The sequence below is a fragment of the Panulirus ornatus genome, chromosome 19 (assembly GCF_036320965.1).
Source record: "Panulirus ornatus isolate Po-2019 chromosome 19, ASM3632096v1, whole genome shotgun sequence".
Taxonomy (NCBI): Eukaryota; Metazoa; Arthropoda; class Malacostraca; order Decapoda; family Palinuridae; genus Panulirus; species Panulirus ornatus.
In genome coordinates, this window is record NC_092242.1 from 24,656,457 (window position 1) to 24,670,179 (window position 13,723).

General features: G+C 44.4%; 1 protein-coding gene across 3 annotated transcripts in view; it reads left to right on the forward strand.

The window, feature by feature from the left end:
• Positions 1 to 13,723, forward strand: part of ab (BTB/POZ-zinc finger protein abrupt) — a 622,688-nt gene that overhangs the window by 545,318 nt on the left and 63,647 nt on the right. The window lies entirely within an intron of this gene.

Consider the following 13,723-nt stretch of genomic DNA (forward strand, 5'->3'; position numbering starts at 1 on the left):
GGGAGGCAAGTTGTTAGAAGCAGTGAAAAGTTTTTATCGAGGATGTAAGGCATGTGTACGTGTAGGAGGAGAGGAATGTGATTGGTTCTCAGTGAATGTTGGTTTGCGGCAGGGGTGCGTGATGTCTCCATGGTTGTTTAATTTGTTTATGGATGGGTTATTAAGGAGGTGAATGCCAGAGTTTTGGAAAGTGGGGCAAGTATGCAGTCTGTTGTGGATGAGAGAGCTTGGTAAGTGAGTCAGTTGTTGTTTACTGATGATACAGCGCTGGTGGCTGATTCGTGTGAGAAACTGCAGAAAGTGGTGACTGAGTTTGGTAAAGTGTGTGAAAGAAGAAAGCTGAGAGTAAATGTGAATAAGAGCAAGGTTTTTAAGTACATTAGGGTTGAGGGACAAGTCAACTGGGAGGTAAGCGTGAATGGAGAAAAACTGGAGGAAGTGAAGTTTTTTAGACATCTGGGAGTGGATTTGGCAGCGGATGGAACCATGGAAGCGGAAGTGAATCATAGGGTGGGGGAGGGGGCGAAAGTTTTGGGAGCGTTGAAGAATGTGTGGAAGTCGAGAACTTTATCTCGGAAAGCAAAAATGGGTATGTTTGAAGGAATAGTGGTTCCAACAATGTTATATGGTTGCGAGGCGTGGGCTATGGATAGAGTTGTGCGGAAGAGGGTGGATGTGCTGGAAATGAGATGTTTGAGGACAATATGTGGTGTGAGGTGGTTTGATCGAGTAAGTAATAATAGGGTAAGAGAGATGTGTGGTAATAATAAGAGTGTGGTTGAGAGAGCAGAAGAGGGTGTTTTGAAATGGTTTGGTCACATGGAGAGAATGAGTGAGGAAAGATTGACCAGGAGTGTATATGGGTCGGGGCTGGAGGGAACGAGAAGTGGTAGACCAAATAGGAGGTGGAAAGATGGAGTGAAAAAAGTTTTGAGTGATCGGGGCCTGAACATGCAGGAGGGTGAAAGGAGTGCAAGGAATAGAGTGAATTGGAACGATGTGGTATACCGGGGTCGACGTGCTGTCAGTGGATTGAACCAGGGCGTGTGAAGCGTCTGGGGTAAACCATAAAAGTTCTGTGGGGCCTGGATATGGAAAGGGAGCTGTGGTTTCAGTGCATTATACATGACAGCTAGAGACTGAGTGTGAACGAATGTGGCCTTTGATGTCTTCTAGCGCTATCTCGCTCACATGCGGAGGAAAGGGGTTGTTATTTCATGTGTGGCGGGGTGGTGATGGGAATGAATAAATGCAGGCAGAATGAATTATGTACATGTATATATATGGATATGTCTGTGTGTGTATATATATGTATATGTTGAGATGTATAGGTATGAATATTTGCGTGTGTGGACGTGTATGTATATACATATGTATGTGGGAGGGTTGGGCCATTCTTTCGTCTGTTTCCTTGCGCTACCTCGCTAACGCGGGAGACAGCGACAAAGCAAAATAAATAATATATATATATATATATATATATATATATATATATATATATATATATATATATATATATATATATATATATATATCATCCTTGTCTGCGTTAGCGAGGTAGCGCCAGGAACTGACGAAGAACAGCTTCATTCGCTCACATCCATTCTCTAACTGTCATGTCCAATGCATGGAAAACACGGTTCCCTATGCACACACACACCCAGGCCCCAAAGACCGCCGCCTCACACGCCCTGGTTCAGTCCACTGACAGCATGTCAATCCCTGTATACCACATCGTTCCAATGTATGTCGTTCCCGTGTATGTCTTTCATCCTCCTTGATGTTCAGGCACTGGATACTCATTATCATTTTCACTTCATCCTTCCATTTCCAATATGGTCTCCTATTTCTCCTTGTCCCCTCCACTTGTGTTACATATATCCTCTTTGTCAACCTCTTCTCACCCATTTTCTCCATATGCCTAAACCATTTCAACACACCCTCTACAGCTACCTCAACCACATTTTTTTTTTACTTCCTCACCTCTCTCTTACCCTTTCATTACTTACCCGATCAAACCACCTCACACCACATATTGTCCTCAAACATTTCATTTCCAACACATCCACCCTCCTCCATACAACCCTGTCTATAGCCCATGCCTTGCATCCATACAAAATCGCTAGGAATACTGTACCTTCAAACATATCCATTTCCGCCCCCCCCCCCCCCCCCCCCAGATAACGATCTCTTTTTCCACACTGTTTCAATGCTTCCCGAACTTTCGCCCCCTCACCTACCTTATGAGTCACTTCTGCTGCCATGGTTCCATTCGCTGCCATATCCACTCCCAGGTATCTAAAACATTCAACTTCCTCAAAATTTTCTCCACGCAGACTCACACTCCAATTAACCTCTTCCTTTACCCTGATAAAACATCTATTTTCAACTTCCTCCTTTTACACACTCTTTCAAACTCAGTCACCAACTTCTGCACTTTCTCTCTCGAATCTATTACCAGTGCTGCATCATCAGCAAACATCAACTGACTCACTTCCCAGGCCCCCCCTCATCTCCTTCAAACTGCATACTTGACCCTATCCCTAAGATTCTTGCATTTTCCTCCCTCATCATCCTATCCATAAACAAATCAAACAGCTATGGTGACAGCACACACCCCTGCCGCAGACCAAACGTCACTTGGATCACTCACTCTCTTCCTACTCGCAAACACACCGAAAACGTCAACAAATCTTCATCTCCGCCTCCACAAGGTAGTGATAAGACATCCCACCAGCTGCTCCTCTCAGCATAGTAACATCCAAAAGTCTCTCTTTTGCACTCCTATCAATCAGTATGGAATCTCATAATGCCTGCTGACCATCTTCCTCTTTTTACACCATTCACAATCACCAGACATTTTACAGCACAGAGCTCCACAAGCTGTCCACCATTTCACTTTCATATTACTGAATACCAGTTATACTCTCAACTGACCCATTATTCACCTTCGCATTTAAATCCCCCATCACTAATACCTGGTCTCGTGCATCCAAACTGCTGACACACTCACTAGGCTGCTCTCACAACACTTGCTCCTCATACATTCATTTTTACCTACATCAGTCTGGAGCGAACTTTCTTTTGTATAATAATGATAATAATAAAATCAATAATACTAATAATACTAATAATACTAATAATAATAATGATAATAATAACAATAATAATAATAATAATAATAATAATAATAATAATAATAATAATAATAACAATAATAATAATGATAATAATAATAATAATAATAATAATAATAATAATAATAATAATAATGATGATAATAATTTGGAAGAATTATTATTTTTTTTAATTTTTTAATTTTCCAAAAGAAGGAACAGAGGGGGCCAGGAGAGGATATTCCATAAAAGGCCCAGTCCTCTGTTCTTAACGCTACCTCGCTAACGCGGGAAATGGCGAATAGTTTAAAAGAAAAGAAAGAATAATGATAATAATAATAATAATAATAATAATAATAATAATAATAATAATAATAATAATGATAAAATGATGAATAACAAAAACAACAATAAAAATGATAATGATAATAACAGTACTAACGGTTCAGTAAATAGAAGACAAAGACTGAAAATATGAAGAAAAACATGCAAGTGAAGACATCAGGGTTATGACCGGGGGGATAGGGTGTTCGACAGTCTTTACACAAACACTACACGTGATTAATGACCACCATTGGTCGGGATGGGGCTGTTCTTGTAGTGGATCTTACACGTTCACATGGACTCGATGTGGCTGTGGGGCCGCACTGCCAACTCGGGGAAGAGGGATCGTTTTAATGGAAGTGAGGTGACGGTGATGAGGTGATTGCTGTAGCTTCTTACCCCAACCGTCGCAAGATGTCTAGGTGATGATGGCAGGAGGGAGTCAGGAGGACCAGTGTGTTGACTAGTGTCTTCACAGGTGGTGTCATAGGGTACGTGTGTGCTCCCTGTCCTCAGCGGTGATGGGAAGTCCATAATGTATAATACAATGGAGATGAGACGCTCTGGTTGTTTATGTAGCACGAACAGTATGAAATAGGCATATTTATATATACATATATTTATTTATTCATTTATTTATTTATTATACTTTGTCGCTGTCTCCCGCGTTTGCGAGGTAGCGCAAGGAAACAGACGAAAGAAATGGCCCAACCCGCCCATACACATGTATATACATACGTCCACACACGCAAATATACATACCTACACAGCTTTCCATGGTTTACCCCAGACGCTTCACATGCCTTGATTCAATCCACTGACAGCACGTCAACCCCGGTATACCACATCGCTCCAATTCACTCTATTCCTTGCCCTCCTTTCACCCTCCTGCATGTTCAGGCCCCGATCACACAAAATCTTTTTCACTCCATCTTTCCACCTCCAATTTGGTCTCCCTCTTCTCCTCGTTCCCTCCACCTCCGACACATATATCCTCTTGGTCAATCTTTCCTCACTCATTCTCTCCATGTGCCCAAACCACTTCAAAACACCCTCTTCTGCTCTCTCAACCACGCTCTTTTTATTTCCACACATCTCTCTTACCCTTACGTTACTCACTCGATCAAACCACCTCACACCACACATTGTCCTCAAACATCTCATTTCCAGCACATCCATCCTCCTGCGCACAACTCTATCCATAGCCCACGCCTCGCAACCATACAACATTGTTGGGACCACTATTCCTTCAAACATACCCATTTTTGCTTTGCGAAATAATGTTCTCGACTTCCACACATTCTTCAAGGCCCCCAGAATTTTCGCCCCCTCCCCCACCCTATGATCCACTTCCGCTTCCATGGTTCCATCCGCTGCCAGATCCACTCCCAGATATCTAAAACACTTCACTTCCTCCAGTTTTTCTCCATTCAAACTCACCTCCCAATTGACTTGACCCTCAACCCTACTGTACCTAATAACCTTGCTCTTATTCACATTTACTCTTAACTTTCTTCTTCCACACACTTTACCAAACTCAGTCACCAGCTTCTGCAGTTTCTCACATGAATCAGCCACCAGCGCTATATCATCAGCGAACAACAACTGACTCACTTCCCAAGCTCTCTCATCCGCAACTGACTTCATACTTGCCCCTCTTTCCAAAACTCTTGCATTTACCTCCCTAACAACCCCATCCATAAACAAATTAAACAACCATGGAGACATCACACACCCCTGCCGCAAACCTACATTCACTGAGAACCAATCACTTTCCTCTCTTCCTACACGTACACATGCCTTACATCCTCGATAAAAACTTTTCACTGCTTCTAACAACTTTCCTCCCACACCATATATTCTTAATACCTTCCACAGAGCATCTCTATCAACTCTATCATATGCCTTCTCCAGATCCATAAATGCTACATACAAATCCATTTGCTTTTCTAAGTATTTCTCACATACATTCTTCAAAGCAAACACCTGATCTACACATCCTCTACCACTTCTGAAACCACACTGCTCTTCCCCAATCTGATGCTCTGTGCATGCCTTCACCCTCTCAATCAATACCCTCCCATATAATTTACCAGGAATACTCAACAAACTTATACCTCTGTAATTTGAGCACTCACCCTTATCCCCTTTGCCTTTGTACAATGGCACTATGCACGCATTCCGCCAATCCTCAGGCACCTCACCATGAGTCATACATACATTAAATAACCTTACCAACCAGTCAACAATACAGTCACCCCCTTTTTTAATAAATTCCACTGCAATACCATCCAAACCTGCTGCCTTGCCGGCTTTCATCTTCCGCAAAGCTTTCACTACCTCTTCTCTTTTTACCAAATCATTTTCCCTAACCCTCTCACTTTGCACACCACCTCGACCAAAACACCCTATATCTGCCACTCTATCATCAAACACATTCCACAAACCTTCAAAATACTCACTCCATCTCCTTCTCACATCACCACTACTTGTTATCACCTCCCCATTTGCGCCCTTCACTGAAGTTCCCATTTGCTCCCTTGTCTTACGCACTTTATTTACCTCCTTCCAGAACATCTTTTTATTCTCCCTAAAATTCAATGATACTCTCTCACCCCAACTCTCATTTGCCCTTTTTTTCACCTCTTGCACCTTTCTCTTGACCTCCTGTCTCTTTCTTTTATACATCTCCCACTCAATTGCATTTTTTCCCTGCAAAAATCGTCCAAATGCCTCTCTCTTCTCTTTCACTAATACTCTTACTTCTTCATCCCACCACTCACTACCCTTTCTAACCAACCCACCTCCCACCCTTCTCATGCCACAAGCATCTTTTGCGCAATCCATCACTGATTCCCTAAATACATCCCATTCCTCCCCTACTCCCCTTACTTCCATTGTTCTCACCTTTTTCCATTCTGTACTCAGTTTCTCCTGGTACTTCCTCACACAGGTCTCCTTCTCAAGCTCACTTACTCTCACCACCCTCTTCACCCCAACATTCACTCTTCTTTTCTGAAAACCCATACAAATCTTCACCTTAGCCTCCACAAGATAATGATCAGACATCCCTCCAGTTGCATATATATATATATATATATATATATATATATATATATATATATATATATATATATATATATATATATATATATATATATCTTCTTTTCTTTTAAACTATTAGCCATTTCCCAACCCACCCACATACACATGTATATACATAAACGCCCACACACGTACATATACATACCTATCCATTTCGTCGTATACATGCATATACATATATACACATGTACATATTCATACTTGGTGCCTTCATCCATTCTCGTCGCCACCCCGCCACATATGAAAAACAGCAACCCCCCCCCCCCCCCCCCCGTGCGCGCGAGGTAGCGCTAGAAAAAGGCAACAAAGGCCATATTCGTTCACAGTCAGTGTCTAGCTGTCATGTACAATGCACCGAAACCATAGCTCATATAACACACACACACACACACACACACACACACACACATACATATATATATATATATATATATATATATATATATATATATATATACGAAGACACTCAGAGAATCGAACCCCGGTTCGTTTGTGCGGTAGCCAGGTATCCTCACCCCCAATCCTCGTACGATGAGCTTAGGCTACCTGGCTATCACACAGATGGACCGGGGTTCGATTTTCGGGTGTAGTTATATATATATATATATATATATATATATATATATATATATATATATATATATATATATATATATATATATACAGGAAATGCAGATGGCAGATAACTTAGGAGTGTGTGTGTGTGTGTGTGTGTGTGTGTGTTGTGGTCACAGGAGGCTGGTGCGGGAGGAGGGCGAGTCTGCCTACCTCGCCAGGCTTCGGGTAAGGACAGGACAGCACAAGGCGTGATGGCGGTGTTATTGATCCCGGTGGATTGCCGTGTTGGTATTCCCGACGAGCCAAGTGAGCCATAACACGGTAAACAGCCGAGTCTCACGGCAGCGGGTCGTATCTCACGGTTAACACGGCGGCCCAAACTGACCACCACCTCCACCACTCACAAACACCGGCCCAATCTTTATCATTTTTTTCCTCCCCATCAGAACATTTTTTTCCCCCTCCTCCTCCTCCTCCTCCTCCTCCTCCTCCTCCCTCCTCCTGTGGTATTTTGTTCTGCTCTATGAATGAGATGTCAAGGTGCGGTTAACTACCGCTCACCTGACACGGAGGGTACGAGTTACGCACACGACACGAGGCCACACGCACCACACTCGTTAAAGCATGTCTGGTGCAGGTTGGGGGCGTGCGGCCCGCGCTGGCCCAGCACGTCAGCAAGTGCGTGCGTTCGTGGCCCAGCACGTCAGCAAGTGCGTGCGTTCGTGGCCCAGCACGTCAGCAAGTGTGAGCGTTCGTGGCCCAGCACGTCAGCAAGTGAGAGCGCTCGTGGTCCGGCACGTCATCAAGTGTGTGCGTTCGTGGCGCAGCACGACAGCAAGTGTGAGCGTTCGTGGCCCATCACGTCTGCAAGTGTGAGCGTTCGTGGCCCAGCACGTCAGCAAGTGCGTGCGTTCGTGGCCCAGCACGTCAGCATGTTTGAGCGTTCGTGGCCCATCACGTCTGCAAGTGTGAGCGTTCGTGGCCCAGCACGTCAGCAAGTGAGAGCGCTCGTGGTCCGGCACGTCATCAAGTGTGTGCGTTCGTGGCGCAGCACGTCAGCAAGTGAGAGCGTTCGTGGCCCAGCACGTCAGCAAGTGAGAGCGTTCGTGGCCCCGCACGTCAGCAAGTGAGAGCGTTCGTGGCCCAGCACGTCAGCAAGTGAGAGCGTTCGTGGCCCAGCACGTCAGCAAGTGAGAGCGTTCGTGGCCCAGCACGTCAGCAAGTGAGAGCGCTCGTGGTCCAGCACGTCATCAGTGTGTGCGTTCGTGGCGCAGCACGACAGCAAGTGTGAGCGTTCGTGGCCCATCACGTCAGCAAGTGTGAGCGTTCGTGGCCCAGCACGTCAGCAAGTGCGTGCGTTCGTGGCCCAGCACGTCAGCATGTTTGAGCGTTTGTGGTCCAGCCATACATACGGGACGTGTGAACGGTTTCGTGGACCCGTGTCATGGGTAGTTATACCATGCGTGGGTGTCATGCACTGGTGTCGTGTGCTAGTGTTGCCACCCCGCGCCTCACGAACAGTCAGTCGTCTGACTCCAGCCTGTGTCTCGTGTGTCAGGCGTGTACGCGGGTGTCGTCACCCAACACGTGACACGCCGTTATGTTGTGATCAGAGTCGTCCACGCTGCTGTGGTTGTCGTGTGGAATCACCGTGGGCCACCGTCACGACCAGGGTGAGATGCCTGTCTGTGCGTCCGTCCGGTGTTAGCGCGGGCGGGCGGGCGGGCGGCTGCTGCGGCACGCGGGGGTGTAGGGAGAGGTGAGTTCTGGTGAGCTGTTGTCAGAGTGGTTGTAAGACGTGGTTGCGTCCGCGGTTGTAAGCCGTTGTCCTGTGCGGTTGTGGCACGATTTCGTCGTGTGTAGCTGCGGCCCGCGGTTCTCTCGGGCAGGTGTCGTGCGTGGTTGTGACGTGGTTGTGACATACGTGGTAATCTTGTGCAGGTAAACTGTGTGGTGATGACCCCTGGGCATGTGCGCTGCATCCGGCACGTAGTTGTGACCGCTGCGTGGTTGTCTAACGTGTGTGAGGACTCACAGCAGGCAGGCACGTCCCTCGTGGTTGGTTGGTTGTGGTGGTGGTGGTGGTCAAACCTAGCCTGGCCTCTGTCGCCCTAATTGTCCGTCACGTTTGATGGACGGCGATCGGGGTTGTTGGATTTTATTGTTAGTGTTACCACTGTGGAACTGTCAATCGGGTTTTGAAATAAATGGCGATGTTGAGCGTATTATAACCTGGTAAGTGGCCGTAACTCAGGCTACCGCCGGGTCCAGGATGGCTGAGCTATGACGCCGAGTTCCATCATCATCATCATGACCGATAGACATAAATACAAAAACAGCGCTGCGTTCCACCTGACCTTATACCGTGCGACACCACCGATCACTGAGTAACTCACATGCACACCACCGATCATCGAGTTACTCATATGGACACTACTGATCACTGAGTAACTCACATGCACACCACCGATCATCGAGTTACTCATATGGACACTACTGATCAATGAGTAACTTACATGGACACCACCGATCACTGAGTAACTCACATGGACACCACCGATCATCGAGTTACTCATATGGACACCACTGATCACTGAGTAACTCACATGGACACCACGGACCACTGAGTAACTCACAAGGACACCACCAATCACTGAGTAACTCACATGGACACCACCGATCATCGAGTTACTCATATGGACACTACTGATCAATGAGTAACTTACATGGACACCACCGATCACTGAGTAACTCATATGGACACTACTGATCACTGAGTAACTCACATGGACACCACCCATCATCGAGTTACTTATATGGACACTACTGATCAATGAGTAACTTACATGGACACCACCGATCACTGAGTAACTCACATGGACACCACAGACCACTGAGTAACTCACAAGGACACCACCAATCACTGAGTAACTCACATGGACACCACCGATCATCGAGTTACTCATATGGACACTACTGATCAATGAGTAACTTACATGGACACCACCGGTTCCTTACATAGTTACTACCAATTGGTGAGTTACTCATATCTACGTCATCCTATGAAAATCATCATCCCACTTACGTAGTTTTTCGAGTAAAACCCACAATATATATATATATATATATATATATATATATATATATATATATATATATATATATATATATATATATATATATATATATATATATATATTATCCCTCGGGATAGGGGAGAAAGAATACTTCCCACGTATTTCCTGCATGACGTAAAAGATGACTAAAAGGGGAGGGAGCAGAGGCCTGGAAATCCTCCCCTCGAGTTTTTACTTTTCCAAAAGAAGGAACAGAGAAGGGAGCAAAGAGAAGACTTTCCCTCTAAGGCTCAGTACTTACTTCTCAACGCTACCTCGCTAACGCGGGAAATGGCGAATATGTATGGAAAAAGAATATATATATATATATATATATATATATATATATATATATATATATATATATATATATATATATATATATACTTTGTCGCTGTCTCCCGCGCTAGCGAAGTAGCGCAAGGAAACAGACGAAAGAATGGTCCAACCCACCCACATACACATGTATATACATACACGTCCACACACGCACATATACATACCTATAATATATATATATATATATATATATATATATATATATATATATATATATATATATATATATATATATATATATACACAAACACAGACTTATACATACATACACATGTACATAATTCGTACTGTCTGCCCATACTCATTCCCGTCGCCACCCCGCCACACATGAAATGACAACCCTCTCCCCCCGCTTGAGCGCTATGTAGCACTAGGAAAAAGACAACATGGGCCACATTCGTTCACACTCAGTCTCTAGCTGTCATGTATAATGCACCGAAACCACATCTCCCTTTCCATATCCAGGCCCCACAAAACTTTCCATGGTTTACCCCAGACGCTTCACATGCCCTAGTTCAATCTATTGACAGCACGTCGACCCCGGTATACCACATCGCTCCAATTCACTCTATTCCTTGCGCGCCTTTCACCCTCCTGCATATTCAGGCCCCAATAGCTCAAAATCTTTTTCACTCCATCTTTCCACCTCCAATTTGGTCTCCCACTTCTCGTTCCCTCCACCTCTGACATATATCCTCCTGGTCAATCTTTCCTCACTCATTCTCTCCATGTGACCAAACCATTTCAAAACACCCTCTTCAGCTCTCTCAACCACACTCTTTTTATTACTGCACTTCTCTCTTGCCCTTTCATTACTTACTCGATCAAACCACCTCACACCACATATTGTCCTCAAACATCTCATTTCCAGCACATCTACCCTCCTCCGCACAGCTCTATCTATAGCCCACGCCTCGCAACCATATAACATTGTTGGAACCACTATTCCTTCAAACATACCCATTTTTGCTTTGCGAGATAATGTTCTCGACTTCCACACATTCTTCAAAGCTCCCAGAACTTTCGCCCCCTCCCCCACCCTACGACTCACTTCCGCTTCCACGGTTCCATCCGCTGCCAAATCCACTCCCAGATATCAAAACACTTCACTCCCTCCAGTTTTTCTCCATTCAAACTTACCTCCCAACTGACTTGTCCCTCAACCCTACTGTACCTAATAACCTTGCTCTTATTCACATTTACTCTCATCTTTCTTCTTTTCACACACTTTACCAAATTCAGTCACCACCTTCTGCAGTTTCTCATCCGATTCAGCCACCAGCGATGTATCATCAGCGAACAACAACTGACTCACTTCCCAAGGTCTCTCATCCACAACATACCGCATACTTGCCCCTATCTCCAAAACTCTTGCATTCACCTCCCTAACAACCCCATTTACAAACAAATTAAACAACCATGGAGACATCACGCACCCCTGCCGTAAACCGACATTCACTGAGAACCAATCACTTTCCTCTCTTCCTACTCGTAAACATGCTTTACATCCTCGATGAAACCTTTTCACTGCTTCTAACAACTTGCCTCCCACACCATATATTCTTAATACCTTCCACAGAGCATCTCTATCAACTCTACCATATGCCTTCTCCAGATCCATAAATGCCACATACAAATCCATTTGTTTTTCTAAGTATTTCTCACATACATTCTTCAAAGCAAACACCTGATCCACACATCCTCTACCACTTCTGAAACCACACTGCTCTTCCTCAATCTGATGCTCTGTACATGCCTTAACTCTCTCAATAAATACCCTCCCATATAATTTCCTAGGAATACTCAACAAACTTATACCTCTGTAATTTGAGCACTCACCTTTGTCCCCTTTGCCTTTGTACAATGGCACTATGCAAGCATTCCGCCAATCCTCAGGCACTTCACCATGAGTCATACATACATTAAATAACCTTACCAACCAGTGAACAACACAGTCACCCCCTTTTTTTTTTTAATAAATTCCACTGCAATACCATCCAAACCCGCTGCTTTGCCGGCTTTCATCTTCCGCAAAGCTTTTACTACCTCTTCTCTGTTTACCAAATCATTTTCCCTAACCCTCTCACTTTGCACACCACCAAGACCAAAACACCCTATATCTGCCACTCTATCATCAAACACATTCAACAAACCTTCAAAATACTCACTCCATCTCCTTCTCACATCACCATTACTTGTTATCATCTCGCCATTCGCCCCCTTTACTGATGATCCCAATTGTTCCCTTGTCTTACCCACTTAATTTACCTCCCTCCAAAACATCTTTTTATTCTCCCTAAAATTTAATGATACTCTCTCACCCCAACTCTCATTTGCCCTCTTTTTCAACGTTTGCACCTTTCCTTTGACCTCCTGCCCCTTTCTTTTATACATCTCCCAGTCATTTGCATTATTTTCCTGCAAAAATCGTCCAAATGCCTCTCTCTTCTCCTTCACTAATGATCTTACTTCTTCATCCCACCACTCACTACCCTTTCTAATCTGCCTACCTCCCACGCTTCTCATGCCACAAGCATCTTTTGCGCAAGCCTTCATATATATATATATACCACCAAATCTCATCAACTACAACTACTATAAAATTCTTATAATATTGTCATGTCGCTAGTTACATATTTTCGTGGATGGCGCATATCCTCACACATGAGTGTGATGGCGCTGGTATTCTGGTCGTATTAGGCATATCATTACATGTGTATAAGAAAATATATCCTGGGTCTTGTGGGTAGTTTCAGGTGAGTGCCTAGTTCGGACGCTCAGGGATTCTGTGGATCATGAAATGAGTATCTATAGGTTGTTGAATAATTTCTTTAAGTTCGTTTTTTTACAATGTTATTAGTATCAACATTACACATTATGTAACCTGCCAGAAGCATGCAATACAAGAGGCGAAGACTGGTGAAGACAGAGTGTGGATTGGATAAGGTGTTGAGGGCAATGTGTTGTGTAGCCAGGGTGTTAAGTGTAATGTATCGCATGGCCAGGGTGTTGAATGCAATGTGTTGTATGGCCAGAGTGTTGAAGGGAAGGTGTTGTGTGGCCAGGGTGATAATGTATTGCATGGCCAGGGTATTAAAGGTAACGTATTGCATGGCCAGGGTGTTGAAGGCAACATGTTGCATGGCCAGGGTATTAAAGGGAATA